This window comes from Phoxinus phoxinus (genome assembly GCF_949152265.1).
Source record: "Phoxinus phoxinus genome assembly, chromosome: 13".
NCBI classification, from domain to species: domain Eukaryota; kingdom Metazoa; phylum Chordata; class Actinopteri; order Cypriniformes; family Leuciscidae; genus Phoxinus; species Phoxinus phoxinus.
Genome location: NC_136888.1, coordinates 33,345,375 through 33,358,581, shown reverse-complemented (window position 1 = coordinate 33,358,581; position 13,207 = coordinate 33,345,375). Strand labels below are relative to the sequence as shown.

The following is a 13,207-nucleotide window of genomic DNA, read 5'->3' as shown; positions in this document are numbered from 1 at the left end:
CTCCGGTTTGTCAGTCAGAATTCGCCTTTGGCTAAGCCACACCCTAGAATGTAGATTGACCAATCACAGCGCAGCCGAGAACGAGCTCCACAGCGGTCCGACACTTTTTCACAGCGCTCCATTGACTTTAACACCGGCGTCTCATATGTTTGGTCTCGGCGGGCTATTACCGTCGTAGTTTTATCAAAAATATGGTTAACCGTTGTGCTTGGGGCATTTGTAACACAGATACGCGTTTCCCAGAGAGGTTGGAGGGGGGTCCGTTTTTTTCCCTTCCCAAAACCGAAGTCAAATCCTGACAAGTGTCGTCTTTGGATTAAAAGATCTGTGGACGTCCTCACGGTCAGCGAAACCCCTCAAGATCAACAACACACTTTTGTGCTCTAAGATACATTTAGCTTTTAACCGTACTGTGAAGTTACACTAGTTAGACAGTTTTATGCTGTTTTAGGTTAGGTTTAGACTGCTATCAAATCAATAATATTACTAAATGTGAAGTGTCTTTAAAACCCCTTTCAGGTTTTTCACTTGTACATCCCATTACTGAAGTCAAATTGATGGTGAAAGTGTTTTTTAGGAAGGTTTTTTAGCAGTCGTTTAATCAACTAATGTCCATCAGGAGGTCATGCACAGGTTGTGATGTCCGTCTGTGTGGCTATAGTTAGTGTGGATAGCATGTTAACGCTCATGTTTGCCTCTGTTCTCCAGAGCCGTCAGATGCTATATGAGGACTTCACCAGAGCAGTCATGTGCAATGGCACAAACACAGAACATATCATCTCTAGTGGATGAACAAACACCTGTGATGAAGCTGCTGAGATGAAGCTTGAATGAAGAAAACGACTGTTGTTCCCTACAGAAAGGTCACTTAAAGGATAATTCCGGTATTTAACACCTTGAGTCTATATTGTAGTTTGTTTTGGATGAACAAGAGTGGTGGACAACATTTTTTTGACAATGGTTCCTCTCTCGAGTTTTTGACTATAAAAGAATTGGCCATGGACCCATTTAACATTGGAGTCAATGTGCATGTCCGAAAATGTCATTAAAACAGCCAATAATGTTCGTTTACAAAACTGTTAAACTCACGTCTCATTCTCTTATTTCCACATATTCATCAAGATGTAGGACGTCCACTATGACTGGAGGCTGAAAAGTGACTTATTTGACCACTGGATTGATGACGTAAGCTGAATTAGAAAGTCCTTTCAGAGGTGTAACACATCATACATTTGAATGAAAAATTGAAGGTAAGTAGACCTATTTTCTTTATAAGAACATGCACTGATGAGTCATTCCCATTAGGACCAGTAATATGAATTAAGAAAGGCGATTTATTGCATGTTTGATTTTAAAAGCTATGAATTACATATTGATGACATATTATGATGGATATGTTACACATTTTAATAACAATAAACTAGTGAGATTAGTCATTCACACACTCACATGTCTGTTGCTTTTCTATATTAGAAAATATTATATCTATCTATAGATAGGCTACAGATGAAACTCAAAAAATTAGAATATGGTGCAAAAGTTCATTTATTTCAGTAATTCAACTTAAAAGGTGAAACTAATATATTATATAGACTATTTTTTATCATTTTGATGATTATGGCTTACAGCTTATGAAAACCCCAAATTCAAAATTAGAATATTGTGAAAAGGTTTTCATAAGCTGCAAGCCATAATCATCAAAATTATAACAAATAAAGGCTTGAAATATCTCACTTTGCATGTAATCAGTCTATATAATATATTAGTTTCACTTTTTAAGTTCAATTACTGAACTTTTGCACGATATTTTCGAGTTTCACCTGTATATACTAAATTATATTGTTACATATATGAATGCAGCTGGACTACAGTTGTGCACCTGATCTGGTTTTGCTGTTCAGATGAGAATCATTAAATCTAAATGAACACATGGACTCAGGTGTAGGTATTCTTCCGCCCGTCCTGTTTAGGACAAAAACATATCAGAGGAACAAAAAAACCCAGCCCTGTCTGAAAACACCTCTATTTTTAGTCATTCTGGGGTGTTTCAGTCTGTATGGCACCACAAGTGCATTTGTTTTTCTCTAAAGTAACCTCACGTCAAGGTCCTGTGAAGCCGATAGAAGCAAACATATGACATGGAAAAAGCAAAGTGAGATCAGGACACTTTCAGTAAAGATCCCTGGAGTAATAATTCACACGCACTGTTCCACAAAAAAGGAGTTACAGATGGAAAAAAAAAGACCACATAGTAAAAATACAATCTTTTTAAAGTGTTTTTCTCAGTCGGACTCACTTTTGAAGTGTTTTTGGGTCAAGTAATTAATTATGTCCAGCCTGGATTTGAGTACGTTTAGCTCTTTTAAAAAGCTGAAGTTTGTTGTAGTGAGGAAATGGCAGTCTAGTGCACAATGATTTCCCAAGGCTGTTCTGTTTTAGCGGCGCGGTCGTCTTCATACATAATGGATCACGCTCGAATCTGAGCCCTGGCGCTTTAAAAAGGCTTTTCTGTGTCTCCTACATGATACACACATATATGCAAGGTGTCATCAACACACTTTATTAGAGAAAAAATAACTTTTAACACAGAATAATGCTGATTAAAGAGTTCACAACAACAGTGTTTGCACATGATGGCTAGTTCTTGCTTTGTGGATGTTTGGGAGCCGTAAGATTTTTAAAAGCCTCACCAAGGCTGCTTTTATTAGATGAAAAACACAGTAAAAACTGCTAAATATTAATACAATTTAAAAATAGCTGTTTTTTATGTGAATATATTATAAAGTGTAATTTATTCCTGTGATTAAAGCTTATTTTTTATGAAAGTCTTCAGTGTCACATGATCCTTCAGAAATCATTTTAATATGAGGATTTGGTCAAGAAACATTTATGATTATTATCAATGTTGAAAACAGAAAACTGCTTCATATTTTTGTGGAAACAGATGCATTTTTCAGGGTTGAATAGAAAGTTCAGAAGAACAGCATTTACATGAAACATAATCATTTGTACTGTCACTTTTGATCTGTTTAATGCATTCTTGATGAATATTAAGTATTATTTTCTGTTCAAAATACTTACTGACCCTAAATTTGGAAAGGTTAAAATCTAATGTTTTATCTTATATTTATGAACTTAAATTTTATAATAGCCTAAATATTCTACTGTTTTTTTTTATTTGTTATTTGCAATGCATCTTAGGATGAGTACTGTAGTTTATTTACCCTTAACAACATGTGACCCTGGATCTCAAACCCAGTCTGGAGTCGCACGGGTATATCTGTGGCAATAGCCAACTATACACTGTATGGGTCAAAATTATCCATTTTTCTTTTATGCCGAAAATCATGTTCCTGTCATGATTCTGTCCTCTATCCTTGTTTTATTCTAGTTCTGAGGCAGGATCATGACAGACTCATGTTTTGGGTGCGAACACATGGCCTGTTGTTTGGGCTGCGTGTTTGCGTTGTCTTGTGTCTTTACCACGCCTCCTGTTCTCCTCCTCCAGTCATTATTGTTTCATCAGTGTCACCTGCGCCCTTGTGATTGTCTCCCTTATGCTGGCCCTGTCCCAAATGGCACACTCCAGACTTGTGGACTTCCTCAGAGTCCACACTTTGGTGACGTCATGTAGTGCAGACCTGTAGGGCCCTTGGCGCGAGTCCACGAGGGCGCATTGAGAGGTATTTTTGGGACAGACTCGATCGTCACGCCGGAAATAGGAAGACGGTCCGGTTGTTGTTTAAATATTATATTTCTACATTTATGACTCAGTAAAGCCCTGACATTCGGTTCTATTTATTTAATGAATCATAATGCGATCGTAGCCTATTATTCAGCAAGCTATTTATGTTTATATTAAATATATATTTATGTTTGAGACATCAACCACTGGTTGATGATCATAATGTTTGTATAAACTGTAGGTAACAACTGGTAAAATGTACACCTAGGTCATACAAACCATAATGATATTTACACTTAAATATTTTCTTCTCAGCCATGTTAACAATTGTCCGTGAGCGAAAGCTCCTCCCATCCGTTGTCCGATTGGCCTTTTCGCAAGGATTCCTGGGTAGTTAAAGTGCGTGAAGCCTGCATCTATGCGGGCTTCGCGGAAGACCACTTCAAGGGTACAAAGGGGGCGCTGCTGAGCACACTTCAGAGCGTTAAAATGATGAATGGGACGGCCTACGGACTCGTAGACTCAGCGAGCACGCGCAATCATAGTGTATTGTCAGTAGGGCTGGTCCGAATACCATTTTTTGAGCTTCGAAGCTTCGGTAGTAATGAACTTCGAATATTCGAAGCTTCGGAGAGAGGGTGCTGCGTGCTGAACATAATCTTCTCTCTAATAAAAGCAGGAATCTCTATGCGTCTGTATGTCTGTTTGCATTTTAATTATTTCGAGAACCGTTCATCCAATCGACTTCACAAGGGAGTGCAGTGTCGATTTGGTGCAATATAGATAGACACGTGAGACGCGACACGTTCAGAATTAATAAACTTTTAATAAACGACAGAACAGCGCGAGCGGGAAGCGGCGCGCCTCAACGCGGGCTGGGGACACACTGGATGCGTGGCGTGAGCGTGGCGTTTCTGTTGCGTGTCAGCTGCGTGGCGGCTGCGTCGCGTTTTCTCTGTCTTTACACACCAGAACCGTGCTTGGCGCGGCGCTGGCGCGCTGCTGCTGCTATACGTGACAGAGGGACAGAGTAGGTGACAGAGTTTCTTCACCTCTTCAATTAACCTGCCGTCGTCCATCATTGCAAACTCGAAGTGTAGCCTACTTGAAAGTGTCAAGTCGCGTGATTTGGATCACCCTTGTTCACATATGGGGAGAGAGTTGTGAAAGGCTATACTTTATGTTAAGCATACATACATATAAAGCCTACTGATAAAGAACACCGTCAACAGTAGCCTATTGACGGCAAAATAGCCTATGTTTGACAGGTGCATTTGAAAATCGATAATTATTAATTTTTTTGTTTTTTAAATTACATTTATATCTGAATTTATGTCAACCTATAGACTTTCAAACATCAAAATGTCATTAATTAATATGTATTTGTGTACAAAATGACATATAAACATATTTTCCTATTATATTTTGCATGGAAACGCTTCCAACACGCTTGCGTGTCGCGTGAAAAATAGGCGTCGGTTCTATTTCTAGCATGCACGCGTTTTCCGCGCGGCTCGAGCCGCGCCTGAGACGCGCGTGTCACGCAAGCAGTGTGCAAGCTCTAACCTGTTAACATGGGAGCCGAAATAAAAACGGACACGCCACGCAGCTGAGACGCTCACGGCACGCATCCAGTGTGTCACCGGCGAGAACGCGGACACTGCACTATAGTGATATAAAACGCACACACACAGGTCTGTTAAATTAAGCAATACTTTTAAGGTAGTCTAATATTTTTAAAATATTAGTAAAGAGTAAAGGGTAGATTTAAATAAAGAAAAACGAAATTTAAAAAAAGAAAAAAGAAATTTAAAAAAAGAAAAACGAAATTTAAATAAAGAAAAAACAAAATTTAAATAAAGAAAAAACGACATTTAAATAAAGAAAAACGAAATTTAAATAAAGAAAAACGAAATTTAAATAAAGAAAAAAACGAAATTTAAATAAAGAAAAAACGAAATTTAAACTAAGAAAAAATTAAATTTACATAAAGAAAAACGATATTTAAATAAAGAAAAAACGAAATTTAAATAAAGAAAAACGAAATTTAAATAAAGAAAAACGAAATTTAAATAAAGAAAAACGAAATTAAGTTAAATTAAAAACGAGATTAATTTAGATTGATAATAACGGGTAAAAAGTCTAATACATTTTGTTTCTATTATTTTCCACAATGTCAAAACAACGCAGCTTAACCCAAAACACAAGCTCATCATGCACTTCCACATGCACTTCCACACACACTCCGCTGTTCTCATGCAATTCTGTCCACACACACTCCGCTGTTCTGCTCTGGAACACTCCCGTTGCTGGAACACTTAAGGCTCTGTTATACTCCAGTTTGGACGCGTACACGACAGCTGCGCACAGCTCGGACGCAGACTACTTGTATTTATACTTTCTGCTGAGGTCCGCTCTACTCGCTTGCGCAGTAGATCGGTCTGGCCAGTATAATCGATAATATTTTAAATATTTATAGTTTATATTTGCATTTATGTCAAAACCTATCACTTTCAAACATCAAAATTACATTTATTAATATGTATTCGTGTCAAAATGACATATTAACATCTTAGGCGTTGGTTCTTTTTCTACCATGCACGCGTTTTCTGAGACTCGTGTATCAGCAGGTAGTGTGCAAACTCCAACCTGTTAACATGGGTGCCGAAATAAAAACGGACATGCCACGCAGCCAGTGTGTCGCCGGCCTTATTCAAGTGCGAATGAGAACCGTTTCGCGGGGGATCCCAGGTGTGAAAAAAAAAAAAAAAAAAAAAAACTAATATTCGAATGTCAAATTTTCAAATCGAATACCAACCCACCGAACGAATATTCGATTATTCGAATATTCGGGTTCAGCCCTAATTGTCAGAATTACTGTATATTCATTGTCAAGTTCAGCGTCTAGTCTTGTCAGTATTTATTTGCCTTGTTAATGTTCGTTTGCCCCCTCGTGGGTTTTTGTTTTCTGTTTGTCAATAAAACTGTGTTTATTAAATACTGTCTGCGCTTGGGTTCGTATCTGAAAACCGTGACAGTTCCATGAAGATATTTAGTAAATTTCCTACCAACATATATTTTTGTGAGTGAATGCAGCACAATCGTGAACATAAATGCACAACTTTAAAGGAGATTTTCTCAATGTTTAGATTTTCTTGCACCCTCAGATTCCAGATTTTTTGTTAATTTTTTTATTTATTTATTTTATTTTCACGTGTTTTTCCATATTTAAAGATTCCCACATTTATTTACAATTTTTTGTACCCTCAGATTCCAGATTTTCAATAGTTGTATCTCGACCAAATATTGTGTTATCCTAACAAACCACACATCAATGGAGAGATTATTAATTCAGCTTCCAGATTATGTATATAATCGTGTTATAGAGCAATGGTGGTATGGAACTCGCTCCCATTATTTTTGGTCTCAGTCACAATGTTAGTTTTTCCAAAAGATTGAGACTGTTTATTTACTTTGGAGTAACTGTAATTATGTAATTAATAATGACTGTATAATGAGCTATGGCAATTGAAATGTGATTTTTATTTTATATTATACCCAGAGAGTGGTAATATTTTGTACATAGAAGAGCTTTGTTATATTGTTCTATTGTTATGTTGTTATATTTAGTGTGTGTGTCCGTGTGTGTGCGTGCGCGTGTGTCCGTGTGTGTGCGTGTGTGTGTGTGTGTGTGTGTTTGTGTGTTTGTGTGTGCGTGTGTTTGCGTGCGTGTGTCCGTGTGTGTGTGCGCGCGCGCGTGTGTCCGTGTGCGTGTGTGCGTGAGTGTGTCCGTGTGTGTGCGTGTGAGTTAGATGACTTAGATGACGTTGTGTGCACTTCTGTATTTGTCTTCATTGTTGTACAGCTTTGATGTTAATATTTTTGTAAAAATTGTTAAGACCCCAGGAAGAATAGCTGCTGCTTAATGGAGCAGCTAATGGGAATCTAAATAATAAACATAAATGTATAAATCTCAATTTCAGAAAATTTACCCATGTAACTGGTTTTGTGGTCCAGGGTAACATATAATCTTTATAATCTTTGTCTTATAATTGGTTAAATAATTCTTTGAAAACTACTTCCAGAAATCAAATCCAGAAATTATATTACCGGTATATTATATTACCGGTATATTATATTATAAGGTTATGTTCTCGACTTATTTTTTTTAGTTAGTGACAAGATTTTCAACTTTTGTGATTAAATGATTTATTATGATTATTAGTGGTGAAATTTCACACTGAGAAAGCTTTTTTCCTGTATTTAATGTCTGCTCCCTTACGCCTGCAACACTCTTGGTTTCGCCACCCACAGTCAACACAATGCCAACTACACTGGAAATTGATATTCATCCCCTCGCTGCTTGACTGAACATTTTATATCAAAGAGAAACCAGACTTTGATGTGTTACTGTGGCTGGAGATCTAAGACTAGAAAGTGTCAAATGAGTCCAATTGTTCGGAGACGTTGTGAGCGGGACCGGTTGTGACGGTGGTGATGTTTGTGACGGGGCCGTTGAGAAGCTCATCTTCTGTCTTTCCCGGTTTAACGTTTGCTAATGGTGGAGCTCCTCTGGTGACCAGAACAAAGAGATCAGAGGTGAGCAGAACGTCCACTCATACATGTGACGTGGTGTGCAGTCTTCATTGAATTATTGGAAACTTCATATTTTGCAAAAGTCAGATTTACTGCCTGTATAAATATACGTTATGTGCTTTCAGTGTACAAAGGCCTCTATGGACTCAGGGCTCTATCTTGCACCCAGCGCAATTGACTTTGTACACATTCCTCCACTGACCAGGAAAAACCTCGTCTAAAGACAGCGGCGCCGCGCGTTAGTCATATGCTATTTTAAGGGCGCATGTTTGGCCATTATGTAGCGTGTGAACAACACACACACTTTGATTCTCTAATCTACACAGACGCAGCAGTTTTCATTTTTGCAAATCATACATTATTACAAGGAAAAATATTACCACACGAGGGAAATCATTGTTGTGTCCATGAAGATGTGAAAAAATAGACATAAATCTAGATTACACATTTACCCAAATTATTATACGCTGTTTAACCGAAGCTTATTTGTGTGAGTTTCTCCATCATCCTCATACAATGTCACTTCTCTGTGTTTTACGGCCCTGACGAGAACGTCGGTCTCCTCGGCTGTGAACCGCTCCTGGCGTGCGCCGGCAAACCCGCCGTTATAATAGCGATCCGCCGTTATATTAGCGATCCGCCGTTATAATAGCGATCCGCCGTTATAATAGCGATCCGCCGTTATAATAGCAATCCGCCGTTATAATAGCGATCCGCCGTTATAATAGCAATCCGCCGTTATAATAGCGATCCGCCGTTATAATAGCAATCCACCGTTATAATAGCGATCCACCGTTATAATAGCGATCCGCCGTTATAATAGCAATCCGCCGTTATAATAGCGATCCGCCGTTATAATAGCAATCCGCCGTTATAATAGCGATCCGCCGTTATAATAGCGATCCGCCGTTATAATAGCAATCCGCCGTTATAATAGCAATCCGCCGTTATAATAGCGATCCGCCGTTATAATAGCGATCCGCCGTTATAATAGCAATCCACCGTTATAATAGCGATCCACCGTTATAATAGCGATCCGCCGTTATAATAGCGATCCGCCGTTATAATAGCAATCCACCGTTATAATAGCGATCCGCCGTTATAATAGCGATCCACCGTTATAATAGCGATCCGCCGTTATAATAGCGATCCGCCGTTATAATAGCAATCCACCGTTATAATAGCGATCCGCCGTTATAATAGCAATCCGCCGTTATAATAGCAATCCGCCGTTATAATAGCGATCCGCCGTTATAATAGCAATCCGCCGTTATAATAGCGATCCGCCGTTATAATAGCGATCCGCCGTTATAATAGCGATCCGCCGTTATAATAGCGATCCGCCGTTATAATAGCGATCCGCCGTTATAATAGCGATCCGCCGTTATAATAGCAATCCGCCGTGGAACAAGCGCGCCGGCTCTTAAAGGGAATGTGAGAGGACGCTCTGATTGGTTTATTTCACGTTACGCCCAAACCACACCTATGAGTAATGAAGCGACTTCAGACCAACACATTTTAGATTTGCGTCGGGCGCAAGAGTCGTTTATCCCGCCGGTATAATAGCAACAGCGCCGGGATCCGCCCACAGAGTTACTTGCGTTTCTCGTTTGATACTTGCGTTTCAGAACGTTACAATAGGGCCCCCTAAGTAAACATGAAGCACATTCATAACACATTTTACTTAAATGCCCTTGTGAAAAGAAGAGTGCTTAATAATCATGTGGCTCTTGTAGTGCATTTCAGATTTTTAAGGTATATATTTAAGTGTTCTTTCATGACTTTTTCTTACCACAGTTAAGTTCACTTATTTTGTAATAGTCAAATAAAATTTTCAAGTATTCAACTTAATTTAAGTACGTTTATTTAATTGTCATATACAAATGCCAAAGACAATTTGTACATTGAAATGCATATGGTTGAGGCTCAGGCATTCAACAGTAGTGCAATATACAATTCAATACAATTTAGAGAGAAGAAAAAAAGTAGATATTTACAGAAAAGTATATAAAATGCAAAAAAAAAAAGTTTGCTTTGGATATTAAATAGTATGTGCAGTGTGTTTTAAAGTGCAAAAAGCTCTGTGTAAAAGAAAGGTATGTGTGCTAAGGTATGCAGTGGGTTTTAACTTAAAGTACATTTTAAATCCTGTTTTTAGTCACTCTTTTAAGTACACTTATTTTGATGCGTTGACTAATGTACTAAACTAAAGCACATGTAAAGTACTTGATAATATTTAACTGTAGTGTTTTATTCAGTATTACATATAATTTTAAATGCATGATATTGCACCTTCATATGTCATTACTAGATTTATATAAATATTTGTCAGTATATTCAGCAGTAAACTTGAACCATATTTCAAAGACAATAGAATTATGAAATTACATAACAAACAACTTAAGTGGGTCAAAATACACACTTTTAAGTTCAAATAACTGCATTCAATATCAATCTAAACTAACGCATTTTAATTGAATTGCATCTTTATTTAATTGAACATATTCAACATTTTTTTTAACATATTAATATTACCTTTAATTTAACATGTTATAAAGTGCCTGGATTGATATTATAAAGACAGTTTTTTTTTTTTAGTTTGAAATAATGTGCATTGATATTAAAAGTAAATGGGGATTTTCATGTTCACTTTGCCTAAAAATGTCTGAATGTCATTGCTTTAGATAGCAAAAATATCAAAGCGAGTGCCATTTTATCATGTCATGCGGTGACATTCAGACATTAAACGCGGCTTAATGTCCAAATACTTAATGTCTTCTCACAAACCCTGAAAAAAAAAACTGATTTAGGACCTAAAATATTGCAAAACCATAAAAAGAAATGAAAATGTGATGAGGCCGTCATTAATGCAGAATGCGTTTATGAAGTTGTTTCACATCAGATCTGCTCGTAGCCTGAGGAGGAAAATCTAAATCATAAACCCCACTTGAATCCAATGATCCAAAACTCATGGAAATGTCAGAATATTTCACCGTCTAGATACTGCTTTTCAACCAGAAAAAAAGTGAGGCCAAAAGAACAACTTCAAAACATAAAAGTATATAGGCGTTTGATGTAAAAATGATTAATGTTGCATTAATATCACAAGGTTTGAAATGACATGATGGTGATTAAATGATGATAATGCTCTTTGAGATCATGAGACGGATATATTCAGTCTGGTATGTTGCAAGTTTGGTGAATGTAATAACATGTATAAAGTGTGTGTGAACACAAGCGGGAGGTCCAGTCAGAGTTGTCTGATGTTCTTCACATTACAGGCCTAATGCTCCTCTTCGATTTTTTTCCCCTTAGATCTTTTTCTTTGAGATCATCACGATCCCACCCGTCCTGAAATGACCAGCTCATCTTACAAAACTCTGGGACTGTGCATTTCTGCGAGAGAAGTTTAGGTACCCGCAGATTGCAAAACTAATTTTCTAAAACGTTTCCCTGGAGTTTTGCTGGAGTCTCAGTGAAATCTCAGGTCTCCAGCTGACTTCCTTTGCTGCTGCTTTCATCTGTTTTCTTTGACTCTTTTCCCAGCGTAGGTGCTCCGGCTGTGAGCGATGAAGTAACTTGTGATGTTGGAGAAATGCGTGAATGTTAATGTGATGGTTCACACTGGGGTCAGTCGGATGTGCGTCTGATCCAGGATTCCTGAGTGGCCTAAATCTGGTATGAAAAGATGCAAAATAGCCTAAATATAATGGGAGACTTTCAGCGTGTAACAAAATGACTGATCAAATGCCTTTCTCTGTTAAATGGTCTATATGTATATATTCAGAAGCCCTTGTTATTAGCGCCACCGGTGGCCGTTCAGTGAACTGCAGCAGCACTTATTGCTCACGCTCACGTAACGTACAAGAGACTGAACGTGACTCAAAGCCCCGATAAACTCACGACGAAGATCTTTTTCGTTCTTTGTTTAGAAGTACGAAGAAGTTGGAAATACATTTGCAGTGATTTAACATCCAGAAACAACCCAGCATTTTTTAGAGTGTATGAATATGTAAATATGTGCTGCTCTTTCCTATCAATAACAAAATAAACAACTAAAGACAGTGATGAGAAAACAGCAGTTCAGAAAGCATCTGATCATAGAGATGTGTGGATGTTGAAACCGCTGTGTGATTCACAGGCATCATGAGGGATGCACCGAAATTACAATTCTTGGCCGAAACCGAAACACAGAAAGAAATTATGCCAATTATTAGTACCATTGCATTCATGGCTATGAGTGTGTACTAACTTTATTAAAATCAAGGGATTGCAATTGCATAAATTAATATTACATTTTCAAAGAATAAATCAATTACAAATTATGCAAATATTTATTTAGCACATTGCAACAATGCACAGTATAAAATAAAATTCAAACTAAAATGTTTAACTTGCGCGCATCTATTTTCGCTTTTTTTTTTTTTTATGCGAATGCATTCAAAATGTTCAAGCGTCAAACTAGACGCGAATTTGAGGCTCTATTTGCGTTTGGTGTGAACGCAGCATAAGAGTGTTCATTGTTTTCACTCCGTGGTCCGTCTCAACTTCTTTGCTTAGGAGACGCTTTAGTGCTGCGATTAAAGGAATAACGTCTGCTACAGACGCTAAAGTGCTGTTCCACCGCGTACTCGCGTCTTGCTGGAACCGTTTTATTGGTGTTTCAAACTGATCTTGCATAGACTGCAAGCGGGAATAGGCCAGCTGAGAATGTTTAAAGTGGCCAACAATTCTTCTGCCTATAGCCAGTACGTCTTTTACGCTGCGTTGAGACAACATGTTGCTTCAGACAAGCACGTGCAGGTCGCGGTTTCTGTTTGCGTCATCACAACATTTCGGCCATATTGTTTCAGTGATAGAAGTCTTTCCGAATATTCGGCCACCGAAAATTTTCGGCCGAAAATGGGCCTAAAGTGCATTTTCGGT

At 37.9% G+C, this 13,207-nt stretch overlaps 1 long non-coding RNA gene across 1 annotated transcript; it reads left to right on the top strand.

Moving 5' to 3' along the window:
• Positions 1–1,122: 1,122 nt before the first annotated feature.
• LOC307009634 lies at positions 1,123–12,261 on the top strand. The gene is made up of 4 exons (XR_013800084.1): positions 1,123–1,250; positions 8,000–8,284; positions 11,597–11,694; positions 11,833–12,261. It is a non-coding gene; the product is annotated as an uncharacterized lncRNA (long non-coding RNA).
• The last annotated feature ends 946 nt before the right edge of the window (positions 12,262–13,207 follow it).